Raw genomic sequence first — 15,739 nt, forward strand, 5'->3', positions numbered from 1 at the left:
TTTGGGAAATTTGGGAATCCCCGTTTTCCTCTGATCCTGGGCTGTCATTAGCATTGGTTCATGGGGAGGATCCCTCAGTTATCGTTAGGTTCTCTGGAGGACAATCCTGGGGTTCAGGGATGGGCGATTCTGAATCAGTTCCCACACCTACCCGAGTTATGGTCTCTTGGGACCCATTTTTCTTTGGTAGGAATTCCCCCGTCCTTGAAGCAGAAGACTTTCCCAGAATCCCCCAAGGATTCTTCCCCTTCAAACTGGAGGACAATGACTTCCTCCACAAAATGGGCCTTTTTAGTTTCTTTGTTTCTCCTTCCTTAAGTTCTGGTTCTGGGTTGTCTAGGGGCTTTTCACGGGTGAGGAAGGAAGCTCTCTCCAGGGCTTTACATCCCCCTTCCTCCCATGCCTCCGCCTCAGGAACCGGTGGGTTATCGGGGTTCTCTCCCCGTCATTGTTCCTGGGTGACAGACCCTTGGTTTGAATTATTCTGAACCGGCATGTTCATCTGAGGGTTCTGCTGAGCCCTCAACATGCGACTCAGATCCTAAGTTAGGTTCTGGACCTGGCGCTCCAGTTGGGACACCCGCTCTAGCTGGTACGGGGGTCTTGAATCAACTCTGGGTGGCTCTCGGGAAGGGTAACTATCCATTCTCCCAGAGTAACCTGGGTACTGGGGGTTTCCCTCGTAGCCCCCCACCCTTGGCCTCCCCTCTCCCGGATTTGGTGGTCTGGTCTCCTGAAAGCAGGGAGAGTAAGCAGGGTTGTCCTGGATGTTGGGGTTTTGAGGGTAGCAAAACGAAAAGGTGATGGCTGGAAGGATTTTAAAAAACATAACCACGGGCACAGCCCTGTGCAACCCTCCAGACCATTGATTTTCAGCCTGCCAAACAATTACAGAAGGGGAATAACCATATGCAAATCAGGCTTGGTCCTACCCCAAAAGGGGCAGTCCAGCCCGAATTGCTATGTCACATCCCATCTGCATGAGACCACAAGCATCCCCAGACATGTTTCAGCCCTGTTGGGCGACATCAGCGAGGAGTAGCTTGGGACTCTAGGCCCGGCAGACTCGGGACCCACGTCTGGGCATAAACCTCCCACTCAGGGTGACTTTAGCAAAACGAAAAGGTGATGGCTGGAAGGTTTTTAATAAATCATAACCACAGGCACAGCTCTGGGCAACCCTCCAGACCATCGATTTTCAGCCTGCCAAGCCATTACAGAAGGGGAAAAACCATATGCAAATCAGGCTTGGTCCTACCCCATATGGGGCTGTCCAGCCCGAACTGCTAGGTCACATACCTTCTGCACGAGACCACAAGCTTCCCCAGACATGTTTCAGCCTTGTTGAGCGTCATCAGTGAGGAGTAGCTAGGGTCTCTAGGCCCGGCAGACTCGAGACCCACATCTGGGCATACCCGTCCCACTCGGGATGACTTAGCAAAGTGAAAAGGAGATGGCTGGAAGGTTTTGAATAAATCATAACCACAGACACAGATCTGGGCAACCCTCCAGACCATCGTTTTTCAGCCTGCGAAGCCATTACAGAAGGGGAAAAACCATATGCAAATCAGGCTTGGTCCTACCCCAAAAGGGGCAGTCCAGCCCAAACTGCTAGGTCACATCCCTTCTGCACGAGACCACAAGCATCCCCAGACATGTTTTAGCCTTGTTGGGCGACATCAGCGAGGAGTAGCTTGGGACTCTAGGCCCGGCAGACTCGGGACCCACGTCTGGGCATAACCCTCCCACTCAGGGTGACTTTAGCAAAACGAAAAGGTGATGGCTGGAAGGTTTTTAATAAATCATAATCACAGGCACAGCTCTGGGCAACCCTCCAGACCATCGTTTTTCAGCCTGCCAAGCCATTACAGAAGGGGAAAAACCATATGCAAATCAGGCTTGGTCCTACCCCATATGGGGCTGTCCAGCCCGAACTGCTAGGTCACATACCTTCTGCACGAAACCACAAGCATCCCCAGACATGTTTCAGCCTTGTTGAGCGTCATCAGTGAGGAGTAGCTAGGGTCTCTAGGCCCGGCAGACTCGAGACCCACGTCTGGGCATGCCCATCCCACTCGGGATGACTTAGCAAAGTGAAAAGGAGATGGCTGGAAGGTTTTGAATAAATCATAACCACAGACACAGCTCTGGGCAACCCTCCAGACCATTGATTTTCAACCTGCCAAGCCATTACAGAAGGGGGAAAAACCATATGCAAATCAGGCTTGGTCCTACCCCAAAAGGGGCAGTCCAGCCCAAACTGCTAGGTCACATCCCTTCTGCACGAGACCACAAGCATCCCCAGACATGTTTTAGCCTTGTTGGGCGACATCATCGAGGAGTAGCTTGGGACTCTAGGCCCGGCAGACTCTGGACCCACGTCTGGGCATAACCCTCCCACTCAGGGTGACTTTAGCAAAACAAAAAGGTGATGGCTGGAAGGTTTTTAATAAATCATAACCACAGGCACAGCTCTGGGCAACCCTCCAGACCATCGTTTTTCAGCCTGCCAAGCCATTACAGAAGGGGAAAAACCATATGCAAATCAGGCTTGGTCCTACCCCATATGGGGCTGTCCAGCCCGAACTGCTAGGTCACATACCTTCTGCACGAGACCACAAGCATCCCCAGACATGTTTCAGCCTTGTTGAGCGTCATCAGTGAGGCGTATCGTGGGTCTCTAGGCCCGGCAGAAGCGGGACCCACGTCTGGGCATACCCGTCCCACTTGGGGTGACTTTAGCAAAATGAAAAGGTGATGGCTGGAAAGTTTTGAATAAATCATAACCACAGACACAGCTCTTGGCAACCCTCCAGACCATTGTTCTTCACCCTGCCAGCCATTACAGAAGGGAAAAAACGTAGACCAGAATTTGGGAGATTACTGCCCTCCTGAGGGAAGTTAGGAAGGAAGTTCCCTGGGACCGTACTCATCTGATTGGATCCCCCCCTTGGGCCAGGGGAGACCACACGTACCCCAAGATGGGTCTCTTGCCCTTATACCTAGGGCTGATGTAACTGGCAGAGTTAGGCGTCACATTTGTGGGGTACCCTACCTCACTACCACCTGCTTGTGATTGATCAGAGTGCCTTCTTTGCCTCTAATTTGGTTGGTTTTGGAAAGGCGGATTTTTAGCCCCCCGCCCTCATTTCTAAGTCTAAAAATGGGGGCAACCTTCACCTCTGCCACCTTGGCAACAGTGGGGGTGTTGGTTAGTTTGGGGTTTTTGGTTGGATTTTTGTTTTCCACAGGCTTTTGGACCTCCTAGATCTGGGTACCTTGCTCTATTGTCCAGTCCAGGGTCCTGCCATCATGGAAATCTCTTACCAGCTGTGTCATGATATATTTTGGGAGTGCATGAAAACAGGTATTTATAAATTTCCTACTATTTGTGCGCACTCGCATAGTAGTTTGCGCAAATGCCCGCTTGAGCTCCTGAACAAATTATCTTGGGGCCTGATCCTCTCCACACTGCTTGGCCGCCTTACTTTATTTTATTTATTTTATTTTGACAATTATATAGCCCACAAAACCCTGAGGTATCTAGGTGCTTTTAACTTAAGAATATGGTTACAGTAAGTGCTTCAGGTTACAGAAAAGGAAGCGTAAGAGGTGAATTACATCGTGGAACGTGCAGAAGGTAATACATAATGCGCCTAGTGCAAGAAAAGGTACATGGCGATCACATCAATTGGGCTTCACCCATGTTGCCAGGAGGCAGCAGCAAGCAGGTGTAAAGTCAAAGTCATTGGGCAAATACATGGAGCCTACCCCATGTTGCAGGGCGGCAACAGCATACAGATGCAAAGACAAATCAGAAGGCAAATACATGGTGCCTACCCCATGTTGCAGGGCGACGGCAGCGCAAAGATGCAAAGTCAAATCAGAAGGGTAATTACCAGGTGCCTACCCCATGTCGCAGGGAGGCAGCAGTACATACATGCAGAGTCAAATCAAGAAGCAAATACCCGGTGCCATATAGTCAGTCTAGCTTTCCCTGTTTCAAAAGTTACTATGGTTTGAAGTAATGAAGGCTAGACTGACTATATGTTATGGTAAACAGCAGATGTTGAGATTAATGTGTGTGAAACAAGAAAGTGAGTATGTGTGACAAAGCTTGCAGTAAGTTATTGAATAAAAGACCGTTATACATATTCTGATATAGCAATGTAAAGGACGGCTTGGAAATGTCCACTTTTACCCGGAACTGACAGGCCAGGAAATCCCACGAGCAATAATGCAAGAGTCAAAGTAATTGACAAAGGCCTGTTTTATTAACAATCAGTATAAACCAGGGACAGCAGTAAACAACAAACGTCTCCACGCTAATAAATATTTTCATGTCAAAAACCAGCTTATAATAAAAGATACGTCATAATTGACGTTGCATTTAAAAAAACCTACTGAAGGTGGGATTGTTTACAGGAATTTGTCTGCATATAGAACCTATACTGGTCAGTGTTTCATTGGATGTAGAACTTTGGTGGCCCCACCTCGTACCACCCCTGCAATAATAAGGTAAGAAATAAATCAAGGTAACAACAATTAATTGGCTCCTGCAATAGTTGCAAGACAGCATTATCGGAGGGCAATGATTGGTTGGTACTGGCTTCACCAACCTTGGACATTTGGCAGGTCATCAGCACATGAGCGAAATACAGTGGTAGGGTGGGATACACAAAGGAGCTGCTTCTTTTAATTAACTGAGACAACCCTCCCTGATTCCTAGGCCACAAGCCAGGGCTTCTAAGTTTCAACAGGACCTTGCCTGGTGTCTTCGCACTGAGACCTTTTAGGGAGTTGAGACAGGTGCATATCCATGTCTGGCGCTAATGAATGGACACTGTTCTCTAATCGTGGGTCTCAAATGAGGAGACCACGTTTTGAACTATTCTGTTCAACTTTTACCATGAATTTAGCTCCTATATGTATGGATGTTATTACTCTTCTCAGCCTCTAGAGACTTGGTCTAGCTGCTCTTCATGCAATTTTTACGCTTTTTATTAGCCGGAACCTGGCATTCGAAGGTTGTTTGTTCTTTTACTTAATCTTAAAGAAATATGTCTTTTGCTTGGGAATTGTTATGTTCTGTTCTACTTTATAGCTGGCCAACCCTCCCTTTTCTGCAATAACTTTGGCAGGGTGCTGCGTAGCCCCTGTCTGGTCTGTGCAGGTCCGTGTTTCAGCTAATTCAGCAACCTGAATTTCTCTGCAGCATCGAGGTGTCCTTTGATTCTCCATTCACTCTAGAGTAGCAGCGCCATCCATTTTCTAGAAAATGGCCGCTTGTTCCTGTTGCACTTCTGCATTTAAGCAAGCTTTATATGTATTCTTATGCGTCTTGCATTTCAGCGTAAGCATTGATTATGATATGTTTCTAGTGTCTACTGAATGCAGATAACATTCTTCATGTCTAAATGCGAGTTTGACCTATAGTCTGACCTTCAGGGTGAGTGCATATCTGCTTCATGTCTCTTGCGTCTGTGTGTGTCAGTGTGGAAGTGAGGTCCCATGCTCTTGTCATCTTTAGTTACAGTAGTTTAACAAAGGTAGCGGGCGCCCCTCTCTCGCAAGAACAGACATGATAACCTGTTCAGTGGTTATTAACCACTTGAGAGTTCGCAGCCACTGCTTTTACTCACTGTGCCTTTCACAGATGGGAAATATCCATTTGCATATCAGTCTTTGTCCTGCCCAGGGGCAGTCCAGCACCGAAATACAATGGCAACTCCAATCTGAACGAGAGTACCACCAGCAACCCCATACACGTGTTTCACCCTTGTTGGGGATCATCAGTGAGGTGAAGCTGATGCCTCTCTAAGCACAGTGAGAGGGAGACCACGTCTGGTTGCCCCCAGGAGACCTAGGGTTACCAATCCCAGGTTCCTTAACAAATAGTTTAACAAAGGTAGCGGGCGCCCCTCTCTCGCAAGAACAGACATGATAACCTGTTCAGTGGTTATTAACCACTTGAGAGTTCGCAGCCACTGCTTTTACTCACTGTGCCTTTCACAGATGGGAAATATCCATTTGCATATCAGTCTTTGTCCTGCCCAGGGGCAGTCCAGCACCGAAATACAATGGCAACTCCAATCTGAACGAGAGTACCACCAGCAACCCCATACACGTGTTTCACCCTTGTTGGGGATCATCAGTGAGGTGAAGCTGATGCCTCTCTAAGCACAGTGAGAGGGAGACCACGTCTGGTTGCCCCCAGGAGACCTAGGGTTACCAATCCCAGGTTCCTTAACAAATAGTTTAACAAAGGTAGCGGGCGCCCCTCTCTCGCAAGAACAGACATGATAACCTGTTCAGTGGTTATTAACCACTTGAGAGTTCGCAGCCACTGCTTTTACTCACTGTGCCTTTCACAGATGGGAAATATCCATTTGCATATCAGTCTTTGTCCTGCCCAGGGGCAGTCCAGCACCGAAATACAATGGCAACTCCAATCTGAACGAGAGTACCACCAGCAACCCCATACACGTGTTTCACCCTTGTTGGGGATCATCAGTGAGGTGAAGCTGATGCCTCTCTAAGCACAGTGAGAGGGAGACCACGTCTGGTTGCCCCCAGGAGACCTAGGGTTACCAATCCCAGGTTCCTTAACAAATAGTTTAACAAAGGTAGCGGGCGCCCCTCTCTCGCAAGAACAGACATGATAACCTGTTCAGTGGTTATTAACCACTTGAGAGTTCGCAGCCACTGCTTTTACTCACTGTGCCTTTCACAGATGGGAAATATCCATTTGCATATCAGTCTTTGTCCTGCCCAGGTGCAGTCCAGCACCGAAATACAATGGCAACTCCAATCTGAACGAGAGTACCACCAGCAACCCCATACACGTGTTTCACCCTTGTTGGGGATCATCAGTGAGGTGAAGCTGATGCCTCTCTAAGCACAGTGAGAGGGAGACCACGTCTGGTTGCCCCCAGGAGACCTAGGGTTACCAATCCCAGGTTCCTTAACAAATAGTTTAACAAAGGTAGCGGGCGCCCCTCTCTCGCAAGAACAGACATGATAACCTGTTCAGTGGTTATTAACCACTTGAGAGTTCGCAGCCACTGCTTTTACTCACTGTGCCTTTCACAGATGGGAAATATCCATTTGCATATCAGTCTTTGTCCTGCCCAGGGGCAGTCCAGCACCGAAATACAATGGCAACTCCAATCTGAACGAGAGTACCACCAGCAACCCCATACACGTGTTTCACCCTTGTTGGGGATCATCAGTGAGGTGAAGCTGATGCCTCTCTAAGCACAGTGAGAGGGAGACCACGTCTGGTTGCCCCCAGGAGACCTAGGGTTACCAATCCCAGGTTCCTTAACAAATAGTTTAACAAAGGTAGCGGGCGCCCCTCTCTCGCAAGAACAGACATGATAACCTGTTCAGTGGTTATTAACCACTTGAGAGTTCGCAGCCACTGCTTTTACTCACTGTGCCTTTCACAGATGGGAAATATCCATTTGCATATCAGTCTTTGTCCTGCCCAGGGGCAGTCCAGCACCGAAATACAATGGCAACTCCAATCTGAACGAGAGTACCACCAGCAACCCCATACACGTGTTTCACCCTTGTTGGGGATCATCAGTGAGGTGAAGCTGATGCCTCTCTAAGCACAGTGAGAGGGAGACCACGTCTGGTTGCCCCCAGGAGACCTAGGGTTACCAATCCCAGGTTCCTTAACAAATAGTTTAACAAAGGTAGCGGGCGCCCCTCTCTCGCAAGAACAGACATGATAACCTGTTCAGTGGTTATTAACCACTTGAGAGTTCGCAGCCACTGCTTTTACTCACTGTGCCTTTCACAGATGGGAAATATCCATTTGCATATCAGTCTTTGTCCTTCCCAGGGGCAGTCCAGCACCGAAATACAATGGCAACTCCAATCTGAACGAGAGTACCACCAGCAACCCCATACACGTGTTTCACCCTTGTTGGGGATCATCAGTGAGGTGAAGCTGATGCCTCTCTAAGCACAGTGAGAGGGAGACCACGTCTGGTTGCCCCCAGGAGACCTAGGGTTACCAATCCCAGGTTCCTTAACAAATAGTTTAACAAAGGTAGCGGGCGCCCCTCTCTCGCAAGAACAGACATGATAACCTGTTCAGTGGTTATTAACCACTTGAGAGTTCGCAGCCACTGCTTTTACTCACTGTGCCTTTCACAGATGGGAAATATCCATTTGCATATCAGTCTTTGTCCTGCCCAGGGGCAGTCCAGCACCGAAATACAATGGCAACTCCAATCTGAACGAGAGTACCACCAGCAACCCCATACACGTGTTTCACCCTTGTTGGGGATCATCAGTGAGGTGAAGCTGATGCCTCTCTAAGCACAGTGAGAGGGAGACCACGTCTGGTTGCCCCCAGGAGACCTAGGGTTACCAATCCCAGGTTCCTTAACAAATAGTTTAACAAAGGTAGCGGGCGCCCCTCTCTCGCAAGAACAGACATGATAACCTGTTCAGTGGTTATTAACCACTTGAGAGTTCGCAGCCACTGCTTTTACTCACTGTGCCTTTCACAGATGGGAAATATCCATTTGCATATCAGTCTTTGTCCTGCCCAGGGGCAGTCCAGCACCGAAATACAATGGCAACTCCAATCTGAACGAGAGTACCACCAGCAACCCCATACACGTGTTTCACCCTTGTTGGGGATCATCAGTGAGGTGAAGCTGATGCCTCTCTAAGCACAGTGAGAGGGAGACCACGTCTGGTTGCCCCCAGGAGACCTAGGGTTACCAATCCCAGGTTCCTTAACAAATAGTTTAACAAAGGTAGCGGGCGCCCCTCTCTCGCAAGAACAGACATGATAACCTGTTCAGTGGTTATTAACCACTTGAGAGTTCGCAGCCACTGCTTTTACTCACTGTGCCTTTCACAGATGGGAAATATCCATTTGCATATCAGTCTTTGTCCTGCCCAGGGGCAGTCCAGCACCGAAATACAATGGCAACTCCAATCTGAACGAGAGTACCACCAGCAACCCCATACACGTGTTTCACCCTTGTTGGGGATCATCAGTGAGGTGAAGCTGATGCCTCTCTAAGCACAGTGAGAGGGAGACCACGTCTGGTTGCCCCCAGGAGACCTAGGGTTACCAATCCCAGGTTCCTTAACAAATAGTTTAACAAAGGTAGCGGGCGCCCCTCTCTCGCAAGAACAGACATGATAACCTGTTCAGTGGTTATTAACCACTTGAGAGTTCGCAGCCACTGCTTTTACTCACTGTGCCTTTCACAGATGGGAAATATCCATTTGCATATCAGTCTTTGTCCTGCCCAGGGGCAGTCCAGCACCGAAATACAATGGCAACTCCAATCTGAACGAGAGTACCACCAGCAACCCCATACACGTGTTTCACCCTTGTTGGGGATCATCAGTGAGGTGAAGCTGATGCCTCTCTAAGCACAGTGAGAGGGAGACCACGTCTGGTTGCCCCCAGGAGACCTAGGGTTACCAATCCCAGGTTCCTTAACAAATAGTTTAACAAAGGTAGCGGGCGCCCCTCTCTCGCAAGAACAGACATGATAACCTGTTCAGTGGTTATTAACCACTTGAGAGTTCGCAGCCACTGCTTTTACTCACTGTGCCTTTCACAGATGGGAAATATCCATTTGCATATCAGTCTTTGTCCTGCCCAGGGGCAGTCCAGCACCGAAATACAATGGCAACTCCAATCTGAACGAGAGTACCACCAGCAACCCCATACACGTGTTTCACCCTTGTTGGGGATCATCAGTGAGGTGAAGCTGATGCCTCTCTAAGCACAGTGAGAGGGAGACCACGTCTGGTTGCCCCCAGGAGACCTAGGGTTACCAATCCCAGGTTCCTTAACAAATAGTTTAACAAAGGTAGCGGGCGCCCCTCTCTCGCAAGAACAGACATGATAACCTGTTCAGTGGTTATTAACCACTTGAGAGTTCGCAGCCACTGCTTTTACTCACTGTGCCTTTCACAGATGGGAAATATCCAATTTCATATCAGTCTTTGTCCTGCCCAGGGGCAGTCCAGCACCGAAATACAATGGCAACTCCAATCTGAACGAGAGTACCACCAGCAACCCCATACACGTGTTTCACCCTTGTTGGGGATCATCAGTGAGGTGAAGCTGATGCCTCTCTAAGCACAGTGAGAGGGAGACCACGTCTGGTTGCCCCCAGGAGACCTAGGGTTACCAATCCCAGGTTCCTTAACAAATAGTTTAACAAAGGTAGCGGGCGCCCCTCTCTCGCAAGAACAGACATGATAACCTGTTCAGTGGTTATTAACCACTTGAGAGTTCGCAGCCACTGCTTTTACTCACTGTGCCTTTCACAGATGGGAAATATCCATTTGCATATCAGTCTTTGTCCTGCCCAGGGGCAGTCCAGCACCGAAATACAATGGCAACTCCAATCTGAACGAGAGTACCACCAGCAACCCCATACACGTGTTTCACCCTTGTTGGGGATCATCAGTGAGGTGAAGCTGATGCCTCTCTAAGCACAGTGAGAGGGAGACCACGTCTGGTTGCCCCCAGGAGACCTAGGGTTACCAATCCCAGGTTCCTTAACAAATAGTTTAACAAAGGTAGCGGGCGCCCCTCTCTCGCAAGAACAGACATGATAACCTGTTCAGTGGTTATTAACCACTTGAGAGTTCGCAGCCACTGCTTTTACTCACTGTGCCTTTCACAGATGGGAAATATCCATTTGCATATCAGTCTTTGTCCTGCCCAGGGGCAGTCCAGCACCGAAATACAATGGCAACTCCAATCTGAACGAGAGTACCACCAGCAACCCCATACACGTGTTTCACCCTTGTTGGGGATCATCAGTGAGGTGAAGCTGATGCCTCTCTAAGCACAGTGAGAGGGAGACCACGTCTGGTTGCCCCCAGGAGACCTAGGGTTACCAATCCCAGGTTCCTTAACAAATAGTTTAACAAAGGTAGCGGGCGCCCCTCTCTCGCAAGAACAGACATGATAACCTGTTCAGTGGTTATTAACCACTTGAGAGTTCGCAGCCACTGCTTTTACTCACTGTGCCTTTCACAGATGGGAAATATCCATTTGCATATCAGTCTTTGTCCTGCCCAGGGGCAGTCCAGCACCGAAATACAATGGCAACTCCAATCTGAACGAGAGTACCACCAACAACCCCATACACGTGTTTCACCCTTGTTGGGGATCATCAGTGAGGTGAAGCTGATGCCTCTCTAAGCACAGTGAGAGGGAGACCACGTCTGGTTGCCCCCAGGAGACCTAGGGTTACCAATCCCAGGTTCCTTAACAAATAGTTTAACAAAGGTAGCGGGCGCCCCTCTCTCGCAAGAACAGACATGATAACCTGTTCAGTGGTTATTAACCACTTGAGAGTTCGCAGCCACTGCTTTTACTCACTGTGCCTTTCACAGATGGGAAATATCCATTTGCATATCAGTCTTTGTCCTGCCCAGGGGCAGTCCAGCACCGAAATACAATGGCAACTCCAATCTGAACGAGAGTACCACCAGCAACCCCATACACGTGTTTCACCCTTGTTGGGGATCATCAGTGCCCCTGGGCAGGACAAAGACTGATATGCAAATGGATATTTCCCATCTGTGAAAGGCACAGTGAGTAAAGGCAGTGGCTGCGAACTCTCAAGTGGTTAATAACCACTGAACAGGTTATCATGTCTGTTCTTGCGAGAGAGGGGCGCCCGCTACCTTTGTAAAACTATTTTTTAAGGAACCTGGGATTGGTAACCCTAGGTCTCCTGGGGGCAACCAGACGTGGTCTCCCTCTCACTGTGCTTAGAGAGGCATCAGCTTCACCTCACTGATGATCCCCAACAAGGGTGAAACACGTGTATGGGGTTGCTGGTGGTACTCTCGTTCAGATTGGAATTGCCATTGTATTTCGGTGCTGGACTGCCCCTGGGCAGGACAAAGACTGATATGCAAATGGATATTTCCCATCTGTGAAAGGCACAGTGAGTAAAGGCAGTGGCTGCGAACTCTCAAGTGGTTAATAACCACTGAACAGGTTATCATGTCTGTTCTTGCGAGAGAGGGGCGCCCGCTACCTTTGTAAAACTATTTTTTAAGGAACCTGGGATTGGTAACCCTAGGTCTCCTGGGGGCAACCAGACGTGGTCTCCCTCTCACTGTGCTTAGAGAGGCATCAGCTTCACCTCACTGATGATCCCCAACAAGGGTGAAACACGTGTATGGGGTTGCTGGTGGTACTCTCGTTCAGATTGGAATTGCCATTGTATTTCGGTGCTGGACTGCCCCTGGGCAGGACAAAGACTGATATGCAAATGGATATTTCCCATCTGTGAAAGGCACAGTGAGTAAAGGCAGTGGCTGCGAACTCTCAAGTGGTTAATAACCACTGAACAGGTTATCATGTCTGTTCTTGCGAGAGAGGGGCGCCCGCTACCTTTGTAAAACTATTTTTTAAGGAACCTGGGATTGGTAACCCTAGGTCTCCTGGGGGCAACCAGACGTGGTCTCCCTCTCACTGTGCTTAGAGAGGCATCAGCTTCACCTCACTGATGATCCCCAACAAGGGTGAAACACGTGTATGGGGTTGCTGGTGGTACTCTCGTTCAGATTGGAATTGCCATTGTATTTCGGTGCTGGACTGCCCCTGGGCAGGACAAAGACTGATATGCAAATGGATATTTCCCATCTGTGAAAGGCACAGTGAGTAAAGGCAGTGGCTGCGAACTCTCAAGTGGTTAATAACCACTGAACAGGTTATCATGTCTGTTCTTGCGAGAGAGGGGCGCCCGCTACCTTTGTAAAACTATTTTTTAAGGAACCTGGGATTGGTAACCCTAGGTCTCCTGGGGGCAACCAGACGTGGTCTCCCTCTCACTGTGCTTAGAGAGGCATCAGCTTCACCTCACTGATGATCCCCAACAAGGGTGAAACACGTGTATGGGGTTGCTGGTGGTACTCTCGTTCAGATTGGAATTGCCATTGTATTTCGGTGCTGGACTGCCCCTGGGCAGGACAAAGACTGATATGCAAATGGATATTTCCCATCTGTGAAAGGCACAGTGAGTAAAGGCAGTGGCTGCGAACTCTCAAGTGGTTAATAACCACTGAACAGGTTATCATGTCTGTTCTTGCGAGAGAGGGGCGCCCGCTACCTTTGTAAAACTATTTTTTAAGGAACCTGGGATTGGTAACCCTAGGTCTCCTGGGGGCAACCAGACGTGGTCTCCCTCTCACTGTGCTTAGAGAGGCATCAGCTTCACCTCACTGATGATCCCCAACAAGGGTGAAACACGTGTATGGGGTTGCTGGTGGTACTCTCGTTCAGATTGGAATTGCCATTGTATTTCGGTGCTGGACTGCCCCTGGGCAGGACAAAGACTGATATGCAAATGGATATTTCCCATCTGTGAAAGGCACAGTGAGTAAAGGCAGTGGCTGCGAACTCTCAAGTGGTTAATAACCACTGAACAGGTTATCATGTCTGTTCTTGCGAGAGAGGGGCGCCCGCTACCTTTGTAAAACTATTTTTTAAGGAACCTGGGATTGGTAACCCTAGGTCTCCTGGGGGCAACCAGACGTGGTCTCCCTCTCACTGTGCTTAGAGAGGCATCAGCTTCACCTCACTGATGATCCCCAACAAGGGTGAAACACGTGTATGGGGTTGCTGGTGGTACTCTCGTTCAGATTGGAATTGCCATTGTATTTCGGTGCTGGACTGCCCCTGGGCAGGACAAAGACTGATATGCAAATGGATATTTCCCATCTGTGAAAGGCACAGTGAGTAAAGGCAGTGGCTGCGAACTCTCAAGTGGTTAATAACCACTGAACAGGTTATCATGTCTGTTCTTGCGAGAGAGGAGCGCCCGCTACCTTTGTAAAACTATTTTTTAAGGAACCTGGGATTGGTAACCCTAGGTCTCCTGGGGGCAACCAGACGTGGTCTCCCTCTCACTGTGCTTAGAGAGGCATCAGCTTCACCTCACTGATGATCCCCAACAAGGGTGAAACACGTGTATGGGGTTGCTGGTGGTACTCTCGTTCAGATTGGAATTGCCATTGTATTTCGGTGCTGGACTGCCCCTGGGCAGGACAAAGACTGATATGCAAATGGATATATCCCATCTGTGAAAGGCACAGTGAGTAAAGGCAGTGGCTGCGAACTCTCAAGTGGTTAATAACCACTGAACAGGTTATCATGTCTGTTCTTGCGAGAGAGGGGCGCCCGCTACCTTTGTAAAACTATTTTTTAAGGAACCTGGGATTGGTAACCCTAGGTCTCCTGGGGGCAACCAGACGTGGTCTCCCTCTCACTGTGCTTAGAGAGGCATCAGCTTCACCTCACTGATGATCCCCAACAAGGGTGAAACACGTGTATGGGGTTGCTGGTGGTACTCTCGTTCAGATTGGAATTGCCATTGTATTTCGGTGCTGGACTGCCCCTGGGCAGGACAAAGACTGATATGCAAATGGATATTTCCCATCTGTGAAAGGCACAGTGAGTAAAGGCAGTGGCTGCGAACTCTCAAGTGGTTAATAACCACTGAACAGGTTATCATGTCTGTTCTTGCGAGAGAGGGGCGCCCGCTACCTTTGTAAAACTATTTTTTAAGGAACCTGGGATTGGTAACCCTAGGTCTCCTGGGGGCAACCAGACGTGGTCTCCCTCTCACTGTGCTTAGAGAGGCATCAGCTTCACCTCACTGATGATCCCCAACAAGGGTGAAACACGTGTATGGGGTTGCTGGTGGTACTCTCGTTCAGATTGGAATTGCCATTGTATTTCGGTGCTGGACTGCCCCTGGGCAGGACAAAGACTGATATGCAAATGGATATTTCCCATCTGTGAAAGGCACAGTGAGTAAAGGCAGTGGCTGCGAACTCTCAAGTGGTTAATAACCACTGAACAGGTTATCATGTCTGTTCTTGCGAGAGAGGGGCGCCCGCTACCTTTGTAAAACTATTTTTTAAGGAACCTGGGATTGGTAACCCTAGGTCTCCTGGGGGCAACCAGACGTGGTCTCCCTCTCACTGTGCTTAGAGAGGCATCAGCTTCACCTCACTGATGATCCCCAACAAGGGTGAAACACGTGTATGGGGTTGCTGGTGGTACTCTCGTTCAGATTGGAATTGCCATTGTATTTCGGTGCTGGACTGCCCCTGGGCAGGACAAAGACTGATATGCAAATGGATATTTCCCATCTGTGAAAGGCACAGTGAGTAAAGGCAGTGGCTGCGAACTCTCAAGTGGTTAATAACCACTGAACAGGTTATCATGTCTGTTCTTGCGAGAGAGGGGCGCCCGCTACCTTTGTAAAACTATTTTTTAAGGAACCTGGGATTGGTAACCCTAGGTCTCCTGGGGGCAACCAGACGTGGTCTCCCTCTCACTGTGCTTAGAGAGGCATCAGCTTCACCTCACTGATGATCCCCAACAAGGGTGAAACACGTGTATGGGGTTGCTGGTGGTACTCTCGTTCAGATTGGAATTGCCATTGTATTTCGGTGCTGGACTGCCCCTGGGCAGGACAAAGACTGATATGCAAATGGATATTTCCCATCTGTGAAAGGCACAGTGAGTAAAGGCAGTGGCTGCGAACTCTCAAGTGGTTAATAACCACTGAACAGGTTATCATGTCTGTTCTTGCGAGAGAGGGGCGCCCGCTACCTTTGTAAAACTATTTTTTAAGGAACCTGGGATTGGTAACCCTAGGTCTCCTGGGGGCAACCAGACGTGGTCTCCCTCTCACTGTGCTTAGAGAGG

This window comes from Ambystoma mexicanum, chromosome 13, assembly GCF_040938575.1.
Source record: "Ambystoma mexicanum isolate Mex_15411 chromosome 13, UKY_AmexF1_1, whole genome shotgun sequence".
Classification (NCBI taxonomy): domain Eukaryota; kingdom Metazoa; phylum Chordata; class Amphibia; order Caudata; family Ambystomatidae; genus Ambystoma; species Ambystoma mexicanum.